The sequence below is a fragment of the Globicephala melas genome, chromosome 2 (assembly GCF_963455315.2).
Source record: "Globicephala melas chromosome 2, mGloMel1.2, whole genome shotgun sequence".
In the NCBI taxonomy this organism is placed as follows: domain Eukaryota; kingdom Metazoa; phylum Chordata; class Mammalia; order Artiodactyla; family Delphinidae; genus Globicephala; species Globicephala melas.
Window position 1 is genome coordinate 165,795,401 of NC_083315.2, and position 23,366 is coordinate 165,818,766.

At 47.6% G+C, this 23,366-nt stretch overlaps 1 protein-coding gene across 4 annotated transcripts in view; it reads left to right on the forward strand.

Annotated features, from left to right (window-relative positions):
* SLC24A4 (solute carrier family 24 member 4) overlaps positions 1–23,366 on the forward strand; it is a 177,638-nt gene that overhangs the window by 136,548 nt on the left and 17,724 nt on the right. The window lies entirely within an intron of this gene.

The window sequence follows — 23,366 nt, forward strand, 5'->3', positions numbered from 1 at the left end:
TCTATTTGATGACATCTCCTACCTATAAGTAAGTCAGAACAGGCGTGACTCTGCCCCCAGCCCTGAGCATCCTCCCATCTCATTGGACGGGCCCAGTGTCATCTGACTGCCAGCTCCGTGCTGACCTCACCTCTGCTGCATCCACACTGGCCTCCTCACTGTCCTTCCCAGAACAGTAGCAGGTGTGCTCCTGCCCCAGGACCTTTACACTTGCCCTTTGCTGGAATGCGCTTTCCCCAGTTATCTGTATGGCTCCTTTCCTCACCTTCTTCGGGTCTCTGCAGAAACGTCACCTTCGCGGTGTGGCCTTCTTCGGGTCTCTGCAGAAACGTCACCTTCTCGGTGTGGCCTTCCCTGACCACCCTAATTTAAGTATTTTATCTATTTGGTTATCTTGTGTCTCCCCGGCTAAAATATCACCTCCGTGCTGGCCGAGATCTTTGTCTGTTTCATTCACTGTATCCCCAGTGCCCAAGCCCGACACGTAGTAGGTGCTTAGTAGATATCCGTCAAATGAATGAATTCAGGAGTTCGTGCGCGAGAGGATCCCCAGACACACCCAGTCTGTCTTCATCTTTAACCAAACTCCTCTGCAGTCCACGATGGGAAATGAAGGCCTGAACTCTTTGGCCTCATCTCAGAGGTTTTTTCTTGGTTTCCTGCCATCCTGAGAGGCAGCAGAATTCCAAATTTTCAAGTCCAGAACTTGATGTTTTTCTGAAAAGAATTCTATGTTTTTAACATCAGGCTTACAGACCACACCTGATTTGGGACATGGCTTGGGGGGGTAGAGGGGAGAGGCTGCCCCAGCCCCTCGTCCCCATCTTTGTGGGGACACTCCTGCTTCCCAAATAGATGGTGTGGGCCCTCCTGGACTGGGCTACTCTGCCCCGTGCTTCATCTGGAAAATATAGGTTCTATTTGCAGTCACAGGGCTTCCTCGGAGTTTCTGGATTAGAGTCTCCAGAGCGTGCTGGGCACAGCTCCCCGGGGGCTCTTCTCCAAATTCAGGGCCTGGTTCCCAAACCCAGATAGTCCAAGGACTGGAACGTGGCCTGGGAATCTGCATTTTCAAACCTAGGGGCCTAGGCCAGGTTAGGAATTGCTGCTCCTGGTCAGCACCTCCCAGCCTTCTTTCACATTAAGGGAAGACCCAGAAAGTGGAATGTATTTCCCCCACTGAGGTCACAGAGGGGCCCAGCCCAGGGGTTGGGTCCTCCCCAGGGCCCCCTCTGCTGACCAGAGGGCTGAGGGATCTGTATCTCGGGCTGCCTCTAAGACATCCCTGGCACGTCGGCCCACGTCGGCCCACGTTCCGGAACACTCTGTGGGAGCAAAGGTCATGCTCAGCCAGCTAGTCTGGTGGGCTAAAGGTCGAACTGTCTTTGGGTGGGAGCTTGGCCCCTGGAACTGGGGCTGGGACACTGAGGGAGGGAGGGGTGGTCTTCTGCAGATCCTGGAAACCTGTATCAGATCATCCGTTTAGATATGCAGGAAAAAGAAGCTTTCTGTGGGGCGGAATCCTGGGAGGGAGGCGTGTCCACCCAGAGGAGAGCCTGCTCCAGGGCTGATGGACCAGGACGGGCCTGCCCCACCTAGCGTTTCTTACTTCTGTGGTCCTGAGAGGTCCGGACACAGTCCCCTGGGTACTGCACGTAGCCTCGAGCCGTCACATCACCAGCCAAGTCCACGTGGGGCTGAGAACAGGGGCTGTAATCACCAGTGGGGTTTCAGTTCCTCAGGACCTGGACGTCAGATGCCAGGGAGGCCTGGAGTGTGGCCACAGAGAGGGAGATGCATCCGTTGTCCAGGAAACAGCCTACCTTGCTGGGGAGTCGGACTGAGAAGGGGCTACTATTTGCGGTGTTCTGTTCTCCAGCCCCAGGAGGCGGATGCAATCCCCATTTTACAGACATGCGGCCCGACGGGGTCACCGTCCCCACCACCCTGTACTGCCGGTTCGTCTGGATCCTGGTCCTGATGCTGCTCATAGACCAGGGCTCTGCAGGAAAGCAGGGAAGGGACGCGCCCTTTTTGGTGGCTGCTATTCTATAAAGTGAGGCAGCCCCGTGTAAGGGCAACTCATCTTTCCATTTCCTTGAAACCTTGAGTTTGGCAGGACTTTGTGGGGTGGCCCCAGAGCCAACTACCTCCTCCCCTTGTCCTGCTGCCAGGATCTGATGCTCCTTAGAGAAGTGGCTTATGGGAAATCGGGTCTAGCTCCCTGCAGGGACTCTGGGCAGGTCACCTCCCGGGGCGGGCGGCGGTGCTTATAATGCTGCTCTCTTGCAAAGGCCAGGACCAGGTCCCTGCCCCCATGAGCCCTTCCCCAGGGAGCTCTGCCCTTCCTGGTGGGCAGGGGCTTCCTGTTGAAGTTGGTTCCACATTCCTCTTCAAGCCAAGGGCTCCAGGACGTTCCCCTGGGCCGGCCCGCAGCAGAGCCAAGTGCTGTGAGCTTCCGCCCAGCGCTTGCCGCTCCTCGCCCTCAGGAACGGGCCGGGGCTTCCTGTGTCCCTGCGGAAAGCTCCCTTTGTGTCCCTGCGGAAGTGTTTCCAGGTGTTGCCCTGGGAAACCACAAGTGACTTCCTCTCCACCTCCTCCTCCCCCCTCAGCGTGAGGAGCAGGGGTGGGAACAGAGTCGTGCGGCTGCCACCCGTTTAGGTGTGTACGGCAGCCGAGGGAGATCGAGGCTGGTGTGGACAGAGGCTTACAGGAATTTAGAGCCAGTGGGTGGGACACAGCACTGTGGGAAATTCCGAGTATCCAGCCCTCCGTCCACCCGCTCGCCCTCCTCATCTTTTCAGCTCATCTCCGGTTGTGGCATCACAATCATCTGGGGCTGTAGGGAGGCCCTGAGGGGCTTTCGGGGTGGATGGCGTTCATGTTCTCCTAAACTGGACCCCAGGAAGGAAGCATGGGGCCAGGGAAGGGGTAAGGGGGTGGGGCACTGGGAAGAGGGCAGAATCCGTCCCTCTGGTCAGCTTGGAACCAGCGTGGCTGCAGGTGTCAAGGAGTGACGCCAGGCCGTCTGGTGTGCAGCTCTTCTGCATGGTCGGGGACAGGCTGGGAGGCAGGCTCTGGAGTCCAGAAGTCCCGGGTTCGAATCTCGGTTCTACCACTCACCAGCGCCCTGGCCCCGGGCAAGCTGCTTCATCTCCTAAACCTCAGTTCCTCATCCACAAAATGGGCCGATGGCACTTGGGTCTCTGTAAATAAGTAAGTAAGTGAGATAGAGCTTTAGACACTGCTTCTGTGCACTGTGTGACACATGGGTGCTCAGTAAATGTTCATCTGGGTCACAGTGTGCTTTAGTCTCATGGTTTCTGTTATACCCAGCTTCGCATGCCCTCCCCTGCTTGGGCCATAAGCGATGTTCTAGAAAGGTCACGGGTGCCAGAATCCCTGGAGGCCTGGTGCTGTGCTCATCCCCAGGGTCGGGGAGAGGGAATTAGTCTCTGCTAGGTGCCTCCCATGTGCTGGGCCCTGGGTTTCAGGCACTTTGCAGACAAGAGGATTTTTAAAAAATAATTTATTTATTTATTCATTTATTTAATTTTTGGCTGCATTAGGTCTTAGCTGCTGCACGCGGGTTTTCTCTAGTTGCTGAGAGCAGGAGCTACTCTTCATTGCGGTGCGCAGGCTTCTCATTGCAGTGGCTTCTCTTGTTGCGGAGCACGGGCTCTAGGCGTGTGGACTCCAGTAGTTGTGGCACGTGGGCTCAGTAGTTGTGGCTCGCGGGCTCTAGAGCGCAGGCTCAGTAGTTGTGGCGCACGGACTTAGTTGCTCCACGTCACGTGGGATCTTCCCGGACCAGGGCTCAAACCCGTGTCCCCTGTACTGGCAGGCGGATTCTTAACCACTGTGCCACCAGGGAAGCCCCAAGGGGATTGTTTTAGTCAGTAAATATTTGGGTACCAGACTGTTGTGGGTCTTGGGGATCCAGGTGGGAACAGGACAGCCATGGAGCCTGCCCTCTGGGACCTTGCTGGGTAAATCTGAGCGGATAATTTCATGGTCCACTTTATGTAGCATCTCCTGCCCTTACCACACAGCTGAAGGGTAGGTGAGGTGGAAACGCCAGCCGCGGCCCCCCGGGCTCTGCCCACCCACATGAAGCGTCACTGGGCTTGTGAACCAGAGCCAGGGGCACCCAGCCCCAGCCTGCATCTGGTGCCCACCAGGTCTGATGCTGGATTTATATCGACACCAGGCGCAGCCATGCTGTTCCCACTCTGAGCCACAGAGGCTGGTAATCGGGCCTCCTGGGCCAGCTGTTTGTTGTGGGAGAGGAAAAGGAGAAGGAGTTCTTCCTCCCGTGGAAACTGTGAGCTGCGGCCCAGGCACTACCCTGCAGTGGCCAGCCGGTGACCCTGAGCCCCAGCCTGGCTGGGGAAAGCCCTTAGTACAGGCTGTTTGTGGCTGACGTACAGTCTGAGACGTCCTCCTGCCCTGTGGGCCACACCCTTGCCCTCCAACTGGACTCCTCCTGCCCCCCTAAGGGTAAAGAAATCACATCTTGTGTTCTGGGATGCTGGCGCCTGCGTCCACCATTATTATAGTGACCACATCTAATTGGGGACTTGCTGTATGTCCGGCGTTGAGTGAAAAATAGGGAATTCTTACAGGGCTCTTATGGGGCTTCTGTGTGCCATGCCCTGCTCTAAGAGCTTTACATGTATTCCCTCATTTAATCCTCATGACAACACGTGAGGTGGGGACGATGGTCATCTCCATCTTATGGAGAAGGAAAGGGAAGCACAGAGAGGTTAAGTGACTTTCCCACAGTCACCCAGCTACTAAGTGGAGAGCAGGTTTCCGAACTGGGCAGCCCTGACTAACTACTGCCTCTTTGTACTGTGCACTTACATTCAGTCCTCGCAGCTGCCTTGTGAGGGAGGCATTATCATTATCCCCATTTTACAGAGAGGAAAACTGAGGCTCGGAGAGGCTGTGGGACTTCCCAAGTCACACAACCATCATGTGGGGAACCACCCTTCCGCCCTGTGCCCCTTGAGCTAGGGACGCCATCCCGAGCCAGTCTACTTGGGAGCGGAAGCCCAGGCCCTGGGAGGTTCTTGAATGGTAACAGGCAGTAAAGCTTATTATTGAGCACTTGCAGTGAGCCAGGCAGGGTGCTTCACGCAGATGAACTCACTGAGTCCTCAGGACAACCCTGGAAGGTGGGTACTGTTATTATCCCCATTTCCCAAGTGAAGAAACTGAGGCTCAGAGAGGTTTAGTTGCCCAAGATCACACAGGAGGAAGGGGCAGAGCCAGGATTTGCACACTGACATTCTGACCCCAGATGTGCTGAAGGGACAGCACTGTAGCCCAACCAGGGGATTCTTTCAACTCCTTCCTTTGGAGCCCGTGAGAAAATGCTTGTCTCCGCCTGGGGTGTCTTCTAGCTTCTGCACAGGTGCCAAAGAACTCGAGTCTGTGTTGAGCAAACCATGTTGAACTGAGTTGAATTATGGGCCTTTGGGACCTGGCATGCGTTCTTCAGGCCTCGGATGGCACAGCTAAACCTTTTCTTCCTTTAGCAGCATAAAACTCGGTGCGAGCCATCTGAAGGTTTCGGGAAGCTTCCAGGGCTTCTTCTCCCCACCCCAGCCCCATCTTCTACATAGCACTGACAGAGCCGTGCTGACGGGGAAGAGAGAGGTCTGCTTAGTCTCTCTGAGCCCAGTAAGGGATACTGCAGAAATGGAGCTCTAGAAAACTCTGGGCCCTATTCTTTCCTCTTAGCCGCTCGGCACATCTGGGAACACAGTGGAGAAGCTGCTGGTGCCGTGGGCTCATGTACATGTGAAATTCCACACGCGGTTCCCGTCTGCTCCAGGCCTCCAGAGACACACGGCACTTTATGGTGGAAATGATCTTGTTTTTGCCTCGGCCGCGGGGGCCACCAGAGAAATCACACGTTCGGTAGATTGTCCCGTAAGTCAAGGTCAGGATTTCAGAGAAGTGCCCTTGTCAGCCACTGTGGAGCGCTGAGGTGTCAGTTCACACCTAGTTAGAACAGACACTGGCTGAGCACTGTTATTTTTTAATATAACAGCTTTATTGGAGTGTAATTTACTTACCCTAATGTTCATACCTTTGAAGTATAGAGTTGAGTGGTTTTTAGTCTACTCACAAAGTTGTGTACCCATCATCACCCCCATCGGTTTTCTTTAGCACCCAAAAGGAGCCCCCTATCTATTAGCAGTTATTCTCTATCCTTCCCCCATCTCCTGGCAAATGCTACTACTCTACTTTGTCTCTCTGTATTTATCTATTCTGGACACTTTATATAAATGGAATCATCCAATAAGTGGCCTTTTGTGTCTGCCTTCTTAGCGTGATGTTTTCAAGGTTCATCCACGTTGTGGCATGTGTCAGTCCTTCATTCCTTTTTATGGCTGAGTAATATTCCATTGTATGGATGTACCACATTCCTCCATTCATCAGTGGATGGACATTTGTATTATTTTCCCTTTCTGGTGATGAGTGGTTTATACAAATAGCTACTAAAGCATAATAGGGAAAGGGGGGGTCTGTTTCTATCTTTTAATCTAAATGAAAGCGGTTTTCCTCTGAATTCTCTGTGGTTAACAACAAGTGGTCTCTGAATACTAGAGTTAAAAGGGATTTTGGGAATTTTAGACCTTCTTATATTCCAAAGCAGGAAACTGAGGGGAAGGGGCTTGCCCAAGGGGCGGTCTTGACCAGACAGAGCTGGGCATCTGGACCACCTGCCCTAGAATCTGCTCTGTGATGACCCTGCAGCCAGGCCCGTGCAGTGCAAGCTGGGAAGTGAAGGGGCCCAGGACCCGCCATGCACCAGGTCACACAAGCTCCCTTTGAGATAGAAGGAGACCTTTTTTCTCCCCCCCATAAGGATATAGGGGTGTGTTATGGATCCCACGAGCAGGGAAACAGCTGGACTCCCCCAGGGGCCGGACTCGGGACCTCCATGAGTGTTGCGGCTCTTGTCTTCATTTCTCCACACCTGCCTGTCTCGTTCTGCTCTTTGGCTGCAGACCGGCTTTTCTCAAATTCACTGTCAGTGCACACGGCAGATCGTAGCCTCCCACTGGCCTCAGACTGACTCCTGACAGGTCCTTCTTCCCTAACTTGGTTCACTGGTGTTGCATCTGAATTCCAGAGTCCCGAGAGAGAGAGAAAATGCTACAGTCCCAGAGGTCAGGGGTCCACCCCTGGTCAGAAGCCGTGCTCGCCAACACGGCTTTGGTGGCCCCCGGGAGGGTGGGTTAGAGGGAAGGAGGGCTGAGCCCACGTGCCTGCACCCCTTGTAGGTGTCTATGACAAGTACCTCCAGCTTCATCAGGACATGATGGATGGAACCCGTCTCAGATGCAGGAGAAATTGATAGACATAGGTCCCTTATGCAGTGGTGGGAAGGACGCTCCTGGCTGGGCACCAGCAGTGACTCCCACTGAACCGCTGCCACCACGCCAGGATTGGGGAGGTGGGGAGCTGGGATGCACCCAAATGTTCAAGAACTCGCCGTCAGAACTGTGACCCGGGGACCATGAGGCCGCTGCCGCAGCTGATCTCTAGCGCCCCAGCACCACACAGTGGACACGGGGCTGCCGGTCCAGCCTGAGGGACTATCTCTGATTCCCACTCAGCTAGCACCTGGGCACGGACGTGCTACTGCAGCAGGACTAACATCCCCAGAGCCCTGCTTAACAGTGGTGCATCTAAAGCAGCAGAAAGGCAGCCCGGCCCCATCTCAACTCTGCTTTTCAAAGGGACCCAATCTGAGTCCAGAACTTCAGCTGCAAGGGAGTCTGGGAAACGCCTCTGCAGACGCAGTAGGAGGAAGTTGGCCTGGGGAATGCTGAGGACCCACTCAGCGTGTCCACCCCCGTGGGAGCTGCAGCGAAGCGTGGAGAGAAGCAGTACAGCCAATCTTAGCTGATGACTTACGCCAGAGCAGCTCTAGCGAGGGACTTGTGTGGCTTCCAACCTCCTAGTGAAACAGAGGAGGGGACAGGGCCCCGACCTGTAGCTTCATGGAGCCCCAGCCCCGCACTGTGCTTCACACCTTATATTTGGTGCTTAGATTCTGCACACAGCCCTGCTGGGTGGCTCGTGTGGTCCCCGTTTCCCGGGGGAGGAAACGGGGGCTCAGGAAGCTGCACACAGGTGAGTGGGGGCCACGGGCAGGGCTGGTACCGCAGGCCTGCCTGACCCCCGAAGTGCCGTCCTCGGCCTGGTCCCAGTGTCGCCTTTGGCCAAGAGGGCCCCCAAGCTGGAGCACCTGCTCTGGAGTGCAGGGGGCGGCCAGCTGCTGGGTCTGCGTGGTTTGTAAGCACCGGGAGCCCACAGCCCGGCCCTGAATGTTTGCTGGATGTTTAAAGCGAGCGTGCCTGCCAGCGCAGGACCAGCAAGCGTTCTTCACTTCGTTGGTGTTCGTGGGACCAGCGGCCTCTGTTTCACCCTCCCCGGGGCCTCCAGATTCAAGGTGCGGCCTTCAGAGGCGGGACAATGAGCTCTGTGCTTTTTGCCTTTTTTTAGTCTCCCCACAGATCGTTGGAGTGGGTGAGGCGGGGCAGTTACCACCTCACAGACAAGGACAAAAGGAGGCTCAGAGAGGGTGAGGGTCCACCTGCTGCCACACAGTTGCGAGTGACAGAGGATGAAACAGCTCTCTTTGGCCCCAAGCCTTGGGATTCCTGAGGCGGAGTGCAAAGCTGGCCATAGCTTGGGATCATCGTTAGAATCAGGGAGTCGACGAACCGACCCCAGCTCTGGGACGCACTTACATCCAGTCCCAGAGCTGGACATGATAGGGGCTGTGGACACGTACGCGGAGCTGGGATAAGGGTCCCTGGGAGCTGCACCAACCGAGGGAACTCTGGGCCCGGCTTCTCTGTTGACTGGGAGGTCCTGGTCTGTTTGTCTGATCTGTCCCCCTCTCCTGTGTGGGAGGATGCTTCTTGGGGAAGCACGAACAGGGTTCCGGAGGCTGAACCGTGTTACCCGAGTGTGCGGTGTGAGGGGGAGACTGGGCCAAGGGCACGTCCCTGGGGAAGGGCTCTCTCAGCCCCCGCAAGCTTTCCAGGTCCCTGCACTGGGCTGCCAGGGCGTCTATTACCGGGCCTTTGGTCCCTGTGCACTCAGCCCTGACTGCCCACATCTCCGTGTCAGCCCTCAGCGGGGCCTGCCTTGCTGAAGCCTGTTTCCTCTCACATCCTCCCTTTCAGTCTTCTCCTTCCTCCCCAGCCTCAGCCTGGCAGCTCGGTTTGGTTATAGCCCTGACTTGTCTGCTTCCCATGGGGCCCCTCCTTGCCCCTCTAATGCCTTCAGGGTCAAAAGGCATCCTCCAGGACTCAGGACAGTGTAATTAAGAGGCTTTGGTTTTGGACTTCTGGGTCTGCCACTTCCTAGCTGTGTGACCTTGGGCTAGATGGCTTACTTCTCTGAACCTGTTTTAGTCTTCATAAAACCACCCAACCCAGTGCTTGAGTAGTAGATACTCGGTAACTGGAAGTTAATTAACCATTAATATCAACAAAAGCTAAACTTTGGTGCTTGCTCTGCGCCAGGCGTTGTGCTAAATGTATCTCCCATGTTGGCTCACTTCAGTCTCACAATAGCACTGAGAGGTAGACAGTGAGCACAATGAAACTGTTGTTATCCCCATTTTGCAGGTTAGAAAACTGAGATACACAGAGGCTAAATATTTTTCCAAGGTCACCCAGGTAGAATATGCCAGAGCTGGTATTTGAAGCTGGCAATCTAGCTACCATTAACCCTGGGGCTTCTGTGCCCCTCAAAGACCAATCAATTTAATGGTAAGTCTAAATTTAAGGATAAAACAGAAGTAGATTAAAAGTAACTAAAAATTATTGATTCTAAAGTTCATTAACCCCTAAGGAATAAGAAAACTTTAATGATTCCCCTTCTTAAGAGGATTTTTCTGTTTCGATCACAGCCATGAGCTGAAAGTATAAAGCTCTATGCTGACGGTCGACACCTCTGTCAGCCAGTGGGTAGTAAAAGGACTTCCACAGGCTTTGAAATCACAGGACTCAGAGGGCAGGCGAGCAGTATAGTACAGAGGACCCAGGATTTAAACTCTAAAGACCTGCATTCAAGTCCAGGTACTACCTCTCACTTTGTGATGTTTACGTCACTGAATTTCACCAAACCTTAGCTTACTTACCTGTGAAATGGGGAGATATGAAAAATAGACTGTTGATATGGAAAATAGAGTATTTGTGAAAACCACCTCCAAGATGTGTGAGGCACAACACAAATGTTGAATAATGTTGAGGGGTCTGTTCATTAATCCAGCCTTGACAACGCTGCACCTTCCCCTGCATCCCCTTGCCTCCCCACAAGGGCCAGACTAGAGGCCATGGGCTGGGAAAGCAGGGTCTATTTGTGACTCTGCCACTAATTTTCTGTGAGATTTGGGCAGTTCATTAACCTTCATGCATCTTGGTTTTCTTCTTTATAAACAGTTAAGCAAGTGAGATTTATCTCAGGAATGCAAAGCTGATTCAACACTTGAAGAACAATTAATGTAACACACTGTATTTTTAGACTAAAGGGTGAAAACCACATGATCATCTCAACAGACACAAAAAAGCATCTGTCAAAATCCAACACCCTTTCTTGATTTAAAAAAAAAAACAAAACATTCAACAAACTAGGGATAGAAGCAGGTTTCCTCAATCTGATAAAGGGCATCTCCAAAAAAACCCAAAGCTAACGTCATACTTGATGGTGAAAGACTGAAGACTTTTCCCCCTAAGATCAGGAACAAGACAAAGATGTCACTCTTTCCTCTTCTATTAAACATTGCGCTAGAGGTTCTGTCCAGGGTAAATAGGCAAGGAAAAATAAAACGCATCCAATTTGGAAAGGAAGAAGTAGAGCTGTACTCACAGATGACATGATCTTATATATAGAAAATCCTAAGAAATCCACCCAAAAACCCCCACAACCCTATAAGAGTTAATAAACTTGCAGAATACAAGGTCAGTATACAAAATCCAATTGTATTTCTATACATTAACAATCTGAAGATGAAATTAAAATTTCATTTACAACGCCCTCAGAAACAACAAAATACTTAGGGGTAAATTTAACAAAGGTAGAACAAGATTTGTACACTGAAAACTATAAAATATTATTGAAAGAAATTAAGGAAGATTAAATAAATGGAAAGGCATCCTGAGTTCATGGGTTGGAAGACTTAAAATTTTTAAGATGGCAGTAGTCCTCAAGTTCATCTACAGATTCCATGCAATCTTTATCAAAATCCAAGCTAGCTTTTTTTTGCAGAAATTGACAAGCTGATTCTAAAATTCATATGGAAATGCAGGGGACCCAGAATAGCCAAAACAATCTTGAACAAAGTTGAAGGGCTTCCTGATTTCAAAACTTATTACGAAGATATAATAATCAAGACTGCCTGGTACTGGCATGAGATAGAAATATATATCAATGCAATAGAATTGAGAGTCCAGAAATACACCCATACGTTTAAGGTCAGTAATTCTGCATAAGGGTGCCAAGACAATTCAGTGGGGGAAAAACAGTCTTTTCAACAAATGGTGGGCTTCCTTGGTGGCGCAGTGGTTGAGAGTCCGCCTGCCGATGCAGGGGACACGGGTTCGTGGCCCGGTCCGGGAAGATCCCACATGCCGCGGAGCGGCTGGGCTCGTGAGCCATGGCTGCTGAGCCTGCACGTCCGGAGCCTGTGCTCCGCAACAGGAGAGGCCACAACAGTGAGAGGCCCGCGTACTGCAAAAAAAAAAAAAAAAAAAAAAAATGGCGCTAGGAAAATTAGATAGCCACATTTTTAAAAAGAAGTTGGACCCCTAATTCACACCATATACAAAAGTTAACATGAAACAGACTTAAATGTAGTAGCTCAATATATGAAACTCTTAGAAGAAAACATAGGTACATAGTTGTGACCTTGGATTAGACCATGGTTTCTTAAATATATTGAAAGCATAAGTAGCCAAAAAATAAAATTAAAAGAAAACACTTCATCAAAATTAAAAACTTCTGTGACTTCTAGGACACTATAAAGAAAGTGAAAAAACAACTCCTGGAATGGGAGAAAACATTTATAAATTATATTTCTGATAAAGATCTAGTATCTAGAATATATACAGAACTCTTAGAACTCAGCGATATAAATGGGCAAGGCATCTGAGTCAACAATTCCCCAAAGAAGGTTTACAAGCAGCCAGTAAGTCCATGAAGGATGCTCGACATTACTATCAGTCATCAGGGGAATGCAAATCAAAACCACAGTGAGATACCACTAATCACTCACTAGAATGGCTACAGTAAAAGACAACCCTAAAGGGTTGGCAAGGATGTGGATATATTGGGACCCTCGTATACTGCTGGTGGGAATGTAAAATGGTAAAGCCTCTTGGAAACCAGGCTAGCAGGTCCTCAGAGAGTTAAACATAGAGTTACTATATGGTGCATCAATTCTACTCCTGGTTACATACTCAAGAGAAATGAAAACATATGTCCACACAGAAACTTGTCCACGCATGTTCATAGCGTTATTCATAGTGGCTAAAAAATAGAAATAATCCAAATATCCAAGTGACGAACAGATTAAACAAAATGTAGTCTATTCGTATAATGGAATATTATTTGGCCATAAAAGGGAATGAGATACTCCTTCATGCTACATCATTAGTGAACTTTGAAAACATTATGCTAAGTGAAAGAAGCCAGCCACAAAAGGCCGCATGTTGATTCCACGTATATAGAATGTCCCGAATAGGCAAACTACAGTGATTGGCAGAGCTTGAGGGGAGGGGGAATGGGGAGTACTGCTAAAAGGGAGGGGGGGTTTCTTTTCAGGGTCCTGAAAATCATCTGGAATTATGTAGTGATGGTTACACAGTTTTCTAATATACCAAAACCCACCTAATCGTACACTTTAAAAGGGGTGAATTTTATGATATTTTAATTATCTCAATTTTTACATGGAGTTAATCTGGAATGGTGGTTCTCAAAGGGGCGAGACAAGCAGCATCAGCATCTTAATTATCTCAGGTTTTTTTTATTTTTTGAAATTTATTTTTGGCTGCGTTGGGTCTTCGTTGCTGTGCGCGGGCTTTCTCTAGTTGCGGCGAGCGGGGACTACTCTTCATTGCGGTGCGCGGGCTCCTCACTGCAGTGGCTTCTCTTGTTGCAGAGCACGGGCTCTAGGCACGCGGGCTTCAGTAGTTGTGGTTCATGGGCTTCAGTCGTTGTGGCACACGGACTTAGTTGCTCCGTGGCATGTGGGATCTTCCCGGACCAGGGCTTGAACCTGTGTCCCCTGCATTGGCAGGCGGATTCTTAACCACTGCGCCACCAGGGAAGCCCTGTCTCCGTTTCTAAATGGAGTTAATCTAGAATGGTGGTTCTCAAAGGGGCAAGACAAGCAGCATGAGCAGCGTCTGGGAACTTGTTAACAAATGCAAATTCTTGACCACCCCCCTCCGCCCCCCCCCCCACCCCCAGCCCAGTTCCAGAGCTGCCAAATCATTAGCTCCAGGGGACTCTGAGTTATACTCAAGCTCGAGAACACTAGTCTTGGACCTGTGCTCTCTAGATCATGTAAACACTCCTAGTTCCAGGGTCCATGAATATCTACATCATCTGGTGACACACACATCCCCACGTACCGCAGGTTAACCACTCTAGGTAGTTAACTATCCAAATTATTTTGTTTGAAGTTTTTCATTAGCAGCTGCATCTGTTCTTATGTTTTTCCCTCCGGTATGATTAGCCATCTGTTTTGTTAGAGTTCATTTTAAAGATTTTTTTTCACATAATTAAATTGTAATTTCCTACTTCAAAAAAGAAATCTGAGAGTGGAAGAGACACCAGCAGCCCTTCTTTCATGCTTACATTTGCACATCAGTTGGCATCCACAGGGAGCATCTCTCAGATGTCCCTGACATTGCACTTGAAGGGATGGCAGTTGGAAGGGGGGCTGGAGGGGCTCCTGGTGGTGTCAGAGGAGAGTGTCCCTCAGGATAGACATTGTCCTGTAGCCCCCCAAACTCTATCACTTCACCCATTAATTAGTCCAGACTCTTAATGTTAGAGAAATCCAACTCAGGCTGGTTTAAGCCAAAGGGCCCTTAGTGGCAGATTCACTGAGAGAATCTACCTTCAGGCAAAGCTCAACATGGGGCTCGAATGGTTACATCTGGGACATCTCTCAGCAAGGTTTCCCCTGTGTTGGCTTCACCCTCTGGCAGCTTGCCAAGGTGGCCACCAGCCGTCTAGGCTTACCTCCCATCGGATTAACCAGTGCACAAGTGGCGCCTCTGGCTGAGGTAAGGATTGCATTCGACTGCATGTAACAGAAAATCCATGTGACAAAGCCTTCACCTCAGAGGATTTATTTTTATCCCATAAGAAGTCCTGAGATGAGGGAGTCTCGTAGCTCTGTCATACCATTGGTGTCCCATTTCTGTTCTTCCATCCTTAGCAGATGACTTTTGTCTTCAAGGTTGCCAAGTGGCTCCTGTGGCTTGTATGTTCATGTTCCAGGCAGGAACAAGGAGTAAGGACACAGGGCAGGAGACACGTGTCACTAAGCCTGTCTCTTCTTATCAGGAAGATAGTCACCTACCACGTAGACATCTCCTTATATCTCATTGTCCAGAACTGTCCATGGCCACTCCTACCTGCCAGGAAGCCTAGGAAATTAAGGTTTTTAGCTAGGAACCTACTGTCCAAAGCAAAATAGGGTTCTGTTAGGAAGGTGGAAGGGATAATAGATATTACAGACAGTGATTCCCGGCAGAATCCACACATGGGTCTCTAAATGGGTTATCCATCCAACCCCAAACCCATGTAAACCACTCAATGGCAAGGGTTGTTGATTTGTCCACTGGTGGATTCTCAGTACCTAGAATAGTGCCTGACACTGAGAATGAACACACTGAGTAGCCAAGCTGGACTCAACACACCCACCCATAGAGCTAGGAAGTAGAGTCAGCCCTCCAAACCACATGGCTGATGTGGAATGGAGGGTTCGTTCCCTAAGGGAACATTAGCATGCTGTTACCAGGAGTGGGGCGTGGATGCTAGGCAGATAAGAGCAACGAATGCCCTGCCCAACCCAGCATTGCTCGGGCTAGCCAATTCTTAGAGATAGCCAGCTACCCATCCAGAAGTACACTTTTCATATGCAGACTACCCCTTCCGGAGCTCAGCACTCTGAATCGCTGGCCTCTGTCTGGCTCTCGCACTCCAGGAGGTACTAGTTCTTTGCCCTGATCACTGCAGGGTCAGTACCAGACGACTGGAGACAGCCCCTGTCCCCCAGAGCCCGCTGAAACTGTTCAAACCAGCCAGTCCTAGGCCTGCTCACCCTGCCTTGCATTTGCTCGTGGAAACCACAATAAGTATTTCGGTGTCTGGTGTCTTACGGTGCCTCATTAAACAATGGAGACGCTGAAGACAGGTGGAAGGTGTGGGTGGGGTGGGGCACAGCATGACCACTGTGAAAGTTTTCCACACTTGGAGCATGACGCACAGTAATAAATATCTTACACACGCACACAGATATCTATAAAAAGGAAACAGAAGTCTTCAGAATAGTATTTAACTCGTTTACCGTAACTCTAATACTTTTTTTTTTTCCTTTTTAAGGAAATGCTAGTTGCCACCCACTTAATTGATTTCACAGTCCGCTAATGGGTCTCATCTAACAGTTGGAAGACACAGCCATAGAGCAGGTCTGATGGAGCACTGTTTCTTAGGAAACAGTGGTGGGCCATGAGGCTTGCCAGCCGGGTGGGACCAGATCAGGGCAGATGTCCCAACCGGATTCAAAACCCATGCTAGACAAACAGACAAGCATCAGCTTCAATTTGGCGTCTGTGAAAATAAATTATCCTTCTGCTGTGGCATTTGTATATATCTACAAAGGCGCTCCTGAGCATGTAAGTGTCCAGGGTTACAATTCCTCAAAGTGGATTTTTCCCTTACACACAGTGTTTTAGGTCAATTCTGGAGATGCCCTAGGCCTTCCCTGGCGGCCTGGATGAATTGGGATGTGGGCTGAAATTTTGGACAGACTAATCAGGTAGGAAAACTTTCTGCTGTTTGTGCAAGGATTACAAGGTGCAGAAAGGTATATGTAGAGGAAGACCTGGGAAGACAGCTGTTTTTCTAGATGTAGCATCTAGGATGAACACGTGAATGGATTTGCTGATTTCTAGCTAACCATATTCTCCTGATTCGTTATTATAAACAGGCTGGGTTGTTTTTTTTTCTTAGCAAATATGTTCTTAGTGACAGAAAGATTCAAGCACAGATTTACAGAGCTAAAACTGCTACTGCCAGCCTACTTTGCAATTTTTTTATTGAGCTGTAATTTATAAACCATAAAATTCATACTAATAAAGTATACAGTTCAATGTTTTTCAGTATGTTCACAAAGTTGTGCAACATCACCATATAATTTAAGAAAACTTTCATTACCCGGAAAAGAAACTTCATACCCCTGAGCAATCGCTCCCCCCCATTCTCCACCTCCGCCATCCCCTGGCAACCACCAGTCTACTTTCTGTCTCTATGGATTTGCCTCGTCAGGACATTTCATATAAATGGAATCATGTAATATGTGACCTTTTGTGTCTGGCTTCTTTCATTTTGCACAGTGTTTTCTAGGTTCATCCATGTAGCATGTATCAATACTTCATTCCTTTTTATGAGTGAAAATTCCATTGTGTTTATATAACTACATTTTGTTTATCCATTTATAACTTGATGGATATTTAGGTCGTTTCCACTTTGGGGCTATTATGAATAACGCTGCTATGAACACTTGAGTACAGGTTTTTGTGGGACATATTGAGGAATTGCCAAACTAATTTCCGAGAGCCCGGACCATTTTACATTTCCACCAGCAGGGTATAAGGGTGCCTATACTCCCACATCTTCACCAATACTTGTTATTATTTATCTTTTTGATTATCGTTATAATTGTGGGTCTGAAGTAGTTTTGATTTGCATTATCCTAATGACTAAAGATGATGAGCAGCTTTTCACACGCTCGTTGGCCATTTGTGTATTTTCTTTGGAGAACCGTCTATTCAAATCCTTTGCCCATTTTTATTTTTCTTTTTAATTTTTAACTTTTATTTTTTTTGGCTGCACCATGAGGCTTGTGGGATCTTAGTTCCCCAACCAGGGATCGAACCTGGGTCCCTGGCAGTGAAAGCGCCAAGTCCTGACCATCAGGGAGTTCCCCCTTTGCCCAGTTTTAAAATTGGGATTTTTTTTTTATTTGTTGAGTTATGAGTTCTTTATATATTCTTTTTTTAAAATTTATTTAATTTGTTTATTTTGGGCTGTGTTGGGTCTTCGTTGCTGCGCGGGGGCTTTCTCTGTTTGCGGCGAATGGGGGCTACTCTACGTTGTGGTGCACGGGCTTTTCACTGCAGTGGCTTCTCTTGTTGCGGAGCACGGGCTCTAGGCGTATGGGCTTCAGTAGTTGTGGCACGCGGGCTCAGTAGTTGTGGCTCGTGGGTTCTAGAGCACAGGCTCAGTAGCTGTGGCACACGGTCTTAGTTGCTCCGTGGCATGTGGGATCTTCCCGGACCGGGGCTGGAACCCGTGTCCCCTGAATTGTCAGGCAGATTCTTAACCACTGTGCCACCAGGGAAGTCCTCTTTATATATTCTGAACACCAGATATTTTGAGTTAATTTTTGTATATGGTATGAGGTAGGGGTCAAATTTCATTCTTTTGCATATCTGTATACAGTTGTCCCAACACAATTTGCTAAAAAAATTACTATTTCCCTATTGAATTGTTTTGACACTGTTGTTAAATATCAATTCACCTTAAATGTATGGGTTTATTTCTGGACTGTAAATTCTGTTTCATTGTTCTATATATCCTTAGGCCAGTAGCACACACTCTTGATTACTGTAGCTCTGTAAGTAAGTTTTAAATTCAGAGCATGTAAGTTTTCCAACTTCATTATTTTTTCAAGATTGGTTTGGCTGTTCTGGGTCTCTTGTATTGCCGTATGAATATTAGAATTAGCTTGTCAGTTTCTGCAAAAATGTCAGCTGGGATTTTAGTAGGGATTGCGTTGAATCTGTAGATCAGTTTGGGGAGTATTTCCATCTTAACTATATATATATATATATATTTTGGGGGGGGTGCTGGTACACAGGCCTCTCACTGTTGTGGCCTCTCCCGTTGCGGAGCACAGGCTCCGGATGCGCAGGCTCAGCGGCCATGACTCATGGGCCCAGCCGCCCCGCGGCATGTGGGATCCCCCAGGACCGGGTCAGGAACCCGCGTCCCCTGCATTGGCAGGCGGACTCTCAACCACTGCGCCACCAGGGAAGCCCCATCTTAACAATATTAAGTCTTTCAATCCACGTACAAGATGTCTTTCCGTTTATTTAAGTCTTCTTTAATTTCCTTCAGCAATGTTTGTTAGTTTTCAGCATACTGATCTTCTGTTGTATTTATTCCTAGGTATTCTATGTAGTTTTTTCTTTTTGATGCTCTTGTAAATGGAAATTGGTTTCTTAATTTCATGTTTTTGATGTTCATTGTTAGTGTGTAGAAATACAACTGAATTTTGCGTATTGATCTTGTATCTTGCAGCTTGGCTGAATTTGTTTCTTAGTTCTAACAGTTTGTGTGTGTGTGTGTGTGTGTGTGTGTGTGTGTGTGTGTGTGTGTATTCCTTAGAATGTTCTCTATACAAGATCGTACCATCTACAAATAGGGATAGTTTTATGTCTTCCTTTACAATCTGAATGACGTTTACTTATTTTCCTTGTCTACTGTTCCTGGCTCAAACCTCCAAAACAATGTTGAATAGAAATGATAAGAGCAGATATCCTCATCTTGTTGAAGGCTTTCAGCCTTTCACCATTAAGTATGATGTTAGCTGTGGGGTTTTTATAGATGCCCTTTATCAGGCTAAGGAAATTTTCTATTCCTAGTTTGTTAAGGTGTTGGATTTTGTCAAATGACTGTTTTGCCTCAATTGAGATGATCGTGCCATTTTGTCCTTTATTCTATTAACGTGGTGTATTGCATTGATTGAATTTCATATGTCAAACCAACCTTACATTCCTGGGATAAATCCCCCTTGGTCGTGGTATATAATCCTTTTTATGTGTTGCTGGATTCAGTTTGCCAGAATTTTGTTAAGGATTTTTGCATTCGTATTCATAAGGGATATTGGCCTGTAGTGTTGTTTTCTCTTGATGTCTGGGTTTGGTATCAGGGTATTACTGGCTTCATAGAGCAAATTGGGAAATGTTCCTTCCTTCTTTATCTTTTGGAAGAGTTTTATGAAGGACTCGTGCTAATTCTTCTTTAAACATTCAGTGGAAATACCCATGAAACCATCTGGTCCTGGCTTTACTTTAAAGGAAGCTTTTCCAATTACTGTTTCAGTCTCTTGTTATATGTCTATTCAGATTTTCTATTTCTTTTTGAATCACTTTTGGTAGTTTCTGTCTTTGTGGGATTTTTCTGTTTCACGTAGGTTATCTAATTTGTTGGCTCACTGTTGTTCATAGTATTCCTTAATAATTCTTTTCATTTCTGTAAGGTCCTTAGTGGAGTCCCTCTTTCGTTCCTGATGTTAGTAATCTGAGTCTTCTCACTTTTTTTCTTGGTCAGTCTAGCTAAAGTTTTGTCAATTTTGTTGATCTTTTTAAGAACCAACTTTTAGTTTACTTGATTCTGGGTTTTGTTTTGTTTTTCTATGTCACTTACTTCTACTTCAATCTTGATTATTTTCTTTCTACTTTTTTTGAACTTAATTGGCTCTTTTCGTCTCTTAGGGTAGAAAGTTAGGTCACTGATTTAAGTTCTTTCCTCCTTTTTAATATAGGAATTTACAGCTGTAAATTTCTCTCTATGCACTGCTTTCACTGCATTCCATAAGTTTTGGTATGTTATGTTTTCATTTTCTTTCATCTCAAAGTATTTTCTCATTTCCCTTGTGATTTCTTCTCTGACCCATTGGTTGTTTAGGAATGTGTTATTTAATATCTACATATTTGTAAGTCTTCCAGTTTTCCTTCTGTTACTGCTCTCTAATTTCTTTCCAATGTGGAATGGTTGTAGAATATACTTTGCATGATTGAAATCCGTTTAAATTTATTGGTGCTTGTTTTATGACCTAACATATTGCCTATCCTGTAGAATGTTCCATGTGAACTTGAAAAGAAGGTATATTCTTCTTGAATGTATATATTAATGTTTTTCATCAGATTCGGAAAGTTTTTGAGCGTGAGTTCTTCAAGTATTCTTCCTGCCCCTTTTTCTCTCTCCTCTCTTTCTGATACTCCCGTTATGCATATGTTGGCATGTTGGGTGGTGTGCCACAGGTCTTTGAGGCACGGTTCGTTTTTATTTACTCTTTTTCTGTTCCTGACACTAGATAATCTCAGTTCACTTATCTCCAAGGTCACTTCTTCCTTTTCAGATTTGCTATTGAGCCCCTCTAGTAAAATTTTCATTTTAGTTATTACACTTCTCAATTCCAGAATTTCTGTCAGCTCTTTTTTATAAGTTTTACTTCTTTATTGATACTCTCTGATGAGAAATCATTCTCATGCTTCCCTTTTGTTTTTGAGACATTTTTAAAACTTCTTTGTGCATATTTAAAAATAGCTGATTTAGGGGCTTCCCTGGTGGCACAGTGGTTGAGAGTCCGCCTGCCAATGCAGGGAACACGGGTTCGTGCCCCGGTCCGGGAAGATCCCACATGCCGCAGAGCGGCTGGACCCATGAGCCATGGCCGCTGAGCCTGCGCGTCCGGAGCCTGTGCTCCACAGTGGGAGAGGCCACAACAGTGAGAGGCCCGCGTACCACAAAAAAAAAAAAAAAAAGCTGATTTAAAGCCTTTGTCCAGTAAATCCAATATCTGGAATTCCTCAGAGATGGTTTCTATTAACTGCTTTTTTTCCATGTATAAGCCTTACTTTCTTGTTTCCGTGCATGTCTCGTAATCTTTGTTGTTGAAACTGGACATTTAAAATAATATATTTATTAATCTTTTCCTCCCTTTATGAATTGATAATTAAAAATACCAATGAAAAACTTAAAAATAAATAAATAAAATAATATAATGTGGAATAATAATAAGAAGAAGGAATCACATCCTTCCCCTTTCCCAGGACTATTTGTTGTTGCTTTATTGTTGTTGTTGTGTGTTTGGTGACTTTTCTAATTCTGTAAAATCTATATTCTTTGTTGCCTGACCACTGAAATATCTGTGAGGTTAGCCTAAGGTCATCTAATGATTGCACAGAGATTTCTTTAGATGCCTGGGTGAAGCGAGTGTCCCAGTCTTTGCCGATGGGCTCTGTGTGCGTTTGGGGGCGCGCTGTTAACACCCAGGCAGGCAGTTTACAACTCCACCTTGGCCTTTACTTCTTGTTTTCTCCGAGTCTCAGTTTTAGGCAGAAGTGAAAGCTTAGGACATTCTCAAGTCTTTCCTGAGCCTGAAAATCACCCTGGGAACAGCCCTACGCGTGCTCATGGACTTTCAGCTTCCCAGAACTATGTGGGAGCTTTTCCAGGCCCTCTATGGATATCTCACTACCAGCTTTTCCTCTTAAGCTTTTTCATTAACCTATTGTTTGTCCAACTGTTATCCAGCACCTCAGGCTGCACAGTTTTCCACAAGTGCCCCTGACTGTTTTCAACAATGCCCTCAAGGAAAAGGCTTTTCATACTGGGTGAGCTCGGATTCAGGTAAAATAAAGACAGCCTTGAAAGTGGGGTCTTCCGGGAAACCAGCAGACAGGTCAGAGAATGCCAATCCTCTGGGAATGGACTTGGAAGGCGCTCTAATCCTGTCCTACCCTTTCTGGTGGATGCCAGGCTACTGGCTTTTCAAGGCTACTCCAAAGCTGATGAAAGGGAATGAAAACAGGGCAAGTTAAAATTCTATATAAAGTTCACTGTTCTTACTAATACCCAGCCAATTTTCTTAAATAAACACTCCCTGGATTGCTACAAGGCTTTGGTTAATGTCCAGAGCTCTAAAACAAGTTGAGGGGCTTTCCTGGTGGCTCAGTGGTTAAGAATCCGCCTGCCGATGCAGGGGACACGGGTTTGAGCCCTGGTCCGGGAAGATCCCACATGCCGCGGAGCAACTAAGCCCGTGTGCCGCAACTACTGAGCCCGCGCTCTAGAGCCCGTGAGCCACAACTACTGAAGCCCGCGTGCCACAACTACTGAAGCCCATGCGCCACAACTACTGAGCTTGCGCTCTAGAGCCCGCGAGCCACAACTACTGAGCCCACGTGCCACAACTACTGAAGCCCGCGCGCCTAGAGCCCGTGCTCCGCAACAAGAGAAGCCACCGCAATGAGAAGCCCGTGCACCGCAATGAAGAGTAGCCCCCACTCACCGCAACTAGAGGAAGCCCATGCGCAGCAACAAAGACCCAACGCAGCCAAGAATAAATAAATAAATTTTAAAATAAATAAAATAAAACAAGTTGACTCTGACCATTTTTGCTAGTGTTCTCATTGCTTTTATGGAGGAGAGAATTTTCAGAGGTCCTTCCTCCACCATTTCATTGGCATCACCCACAAGCCTATTTTGAGCTTGCATGTGCTCCAAATACCCAGTGGCTTATTAAGGACACTGTGCTTGCACTCAGTGGCTTTTGAGGCCACTTCTCCTCTGTTGAATTGTTTGCGGATTCCCTTGGTAGGGGCCAGCGAGGTCATGCCTGCCAGCAGGACACCACATTTTAGTCTTGCATCTGCCACTGGCTATGTGACCTTGGAGCAAAGGAGCCGAGAGTTCCAGAGCACCTGCTGTGCCAGGCTCTTTGCGCTGGCTGTTTTACGTGCATTGTATCATGTCATTTTTGCAAGAACCAAGAAAGAGATAATGTTCCCATTTAACAGGTGAAGAAACTACTAAGATGCAAAATGCTTAGCACTATGCCTGCTACACATAGCAAATATTCCCTGCATCAACTATTGTGCTGTTGTTACTTACAGCTGTTATTGTCAGAGGAGGAAGTGGAGTTGAGAGGATTGCTCAGGGTCATTTGAATTCCAGCCCAGGTCTGACTCCAAAGCCTAGCCGTGTATTCTACATTCCCATTCCAGCTGCCCTGTGCAAATCTGTTTCAGCTCTGGGTCTCACTTTCCTCATCCTGTCAAGTAAAGGATTTGGACTGCCAGAGGTTATTCAGTCAACAAACACTTAACTGTCTTGCTAAGATCGCTTCCAGGTTGACAGTATGAAGGTGTGTGATTCTGTGAAGTCCGTTGCTAGGAGTCACATTCGTAGCATTCTCTTATTTGGCTTGAAAAAATAAACCGACGGGTAGACTGGCAGGT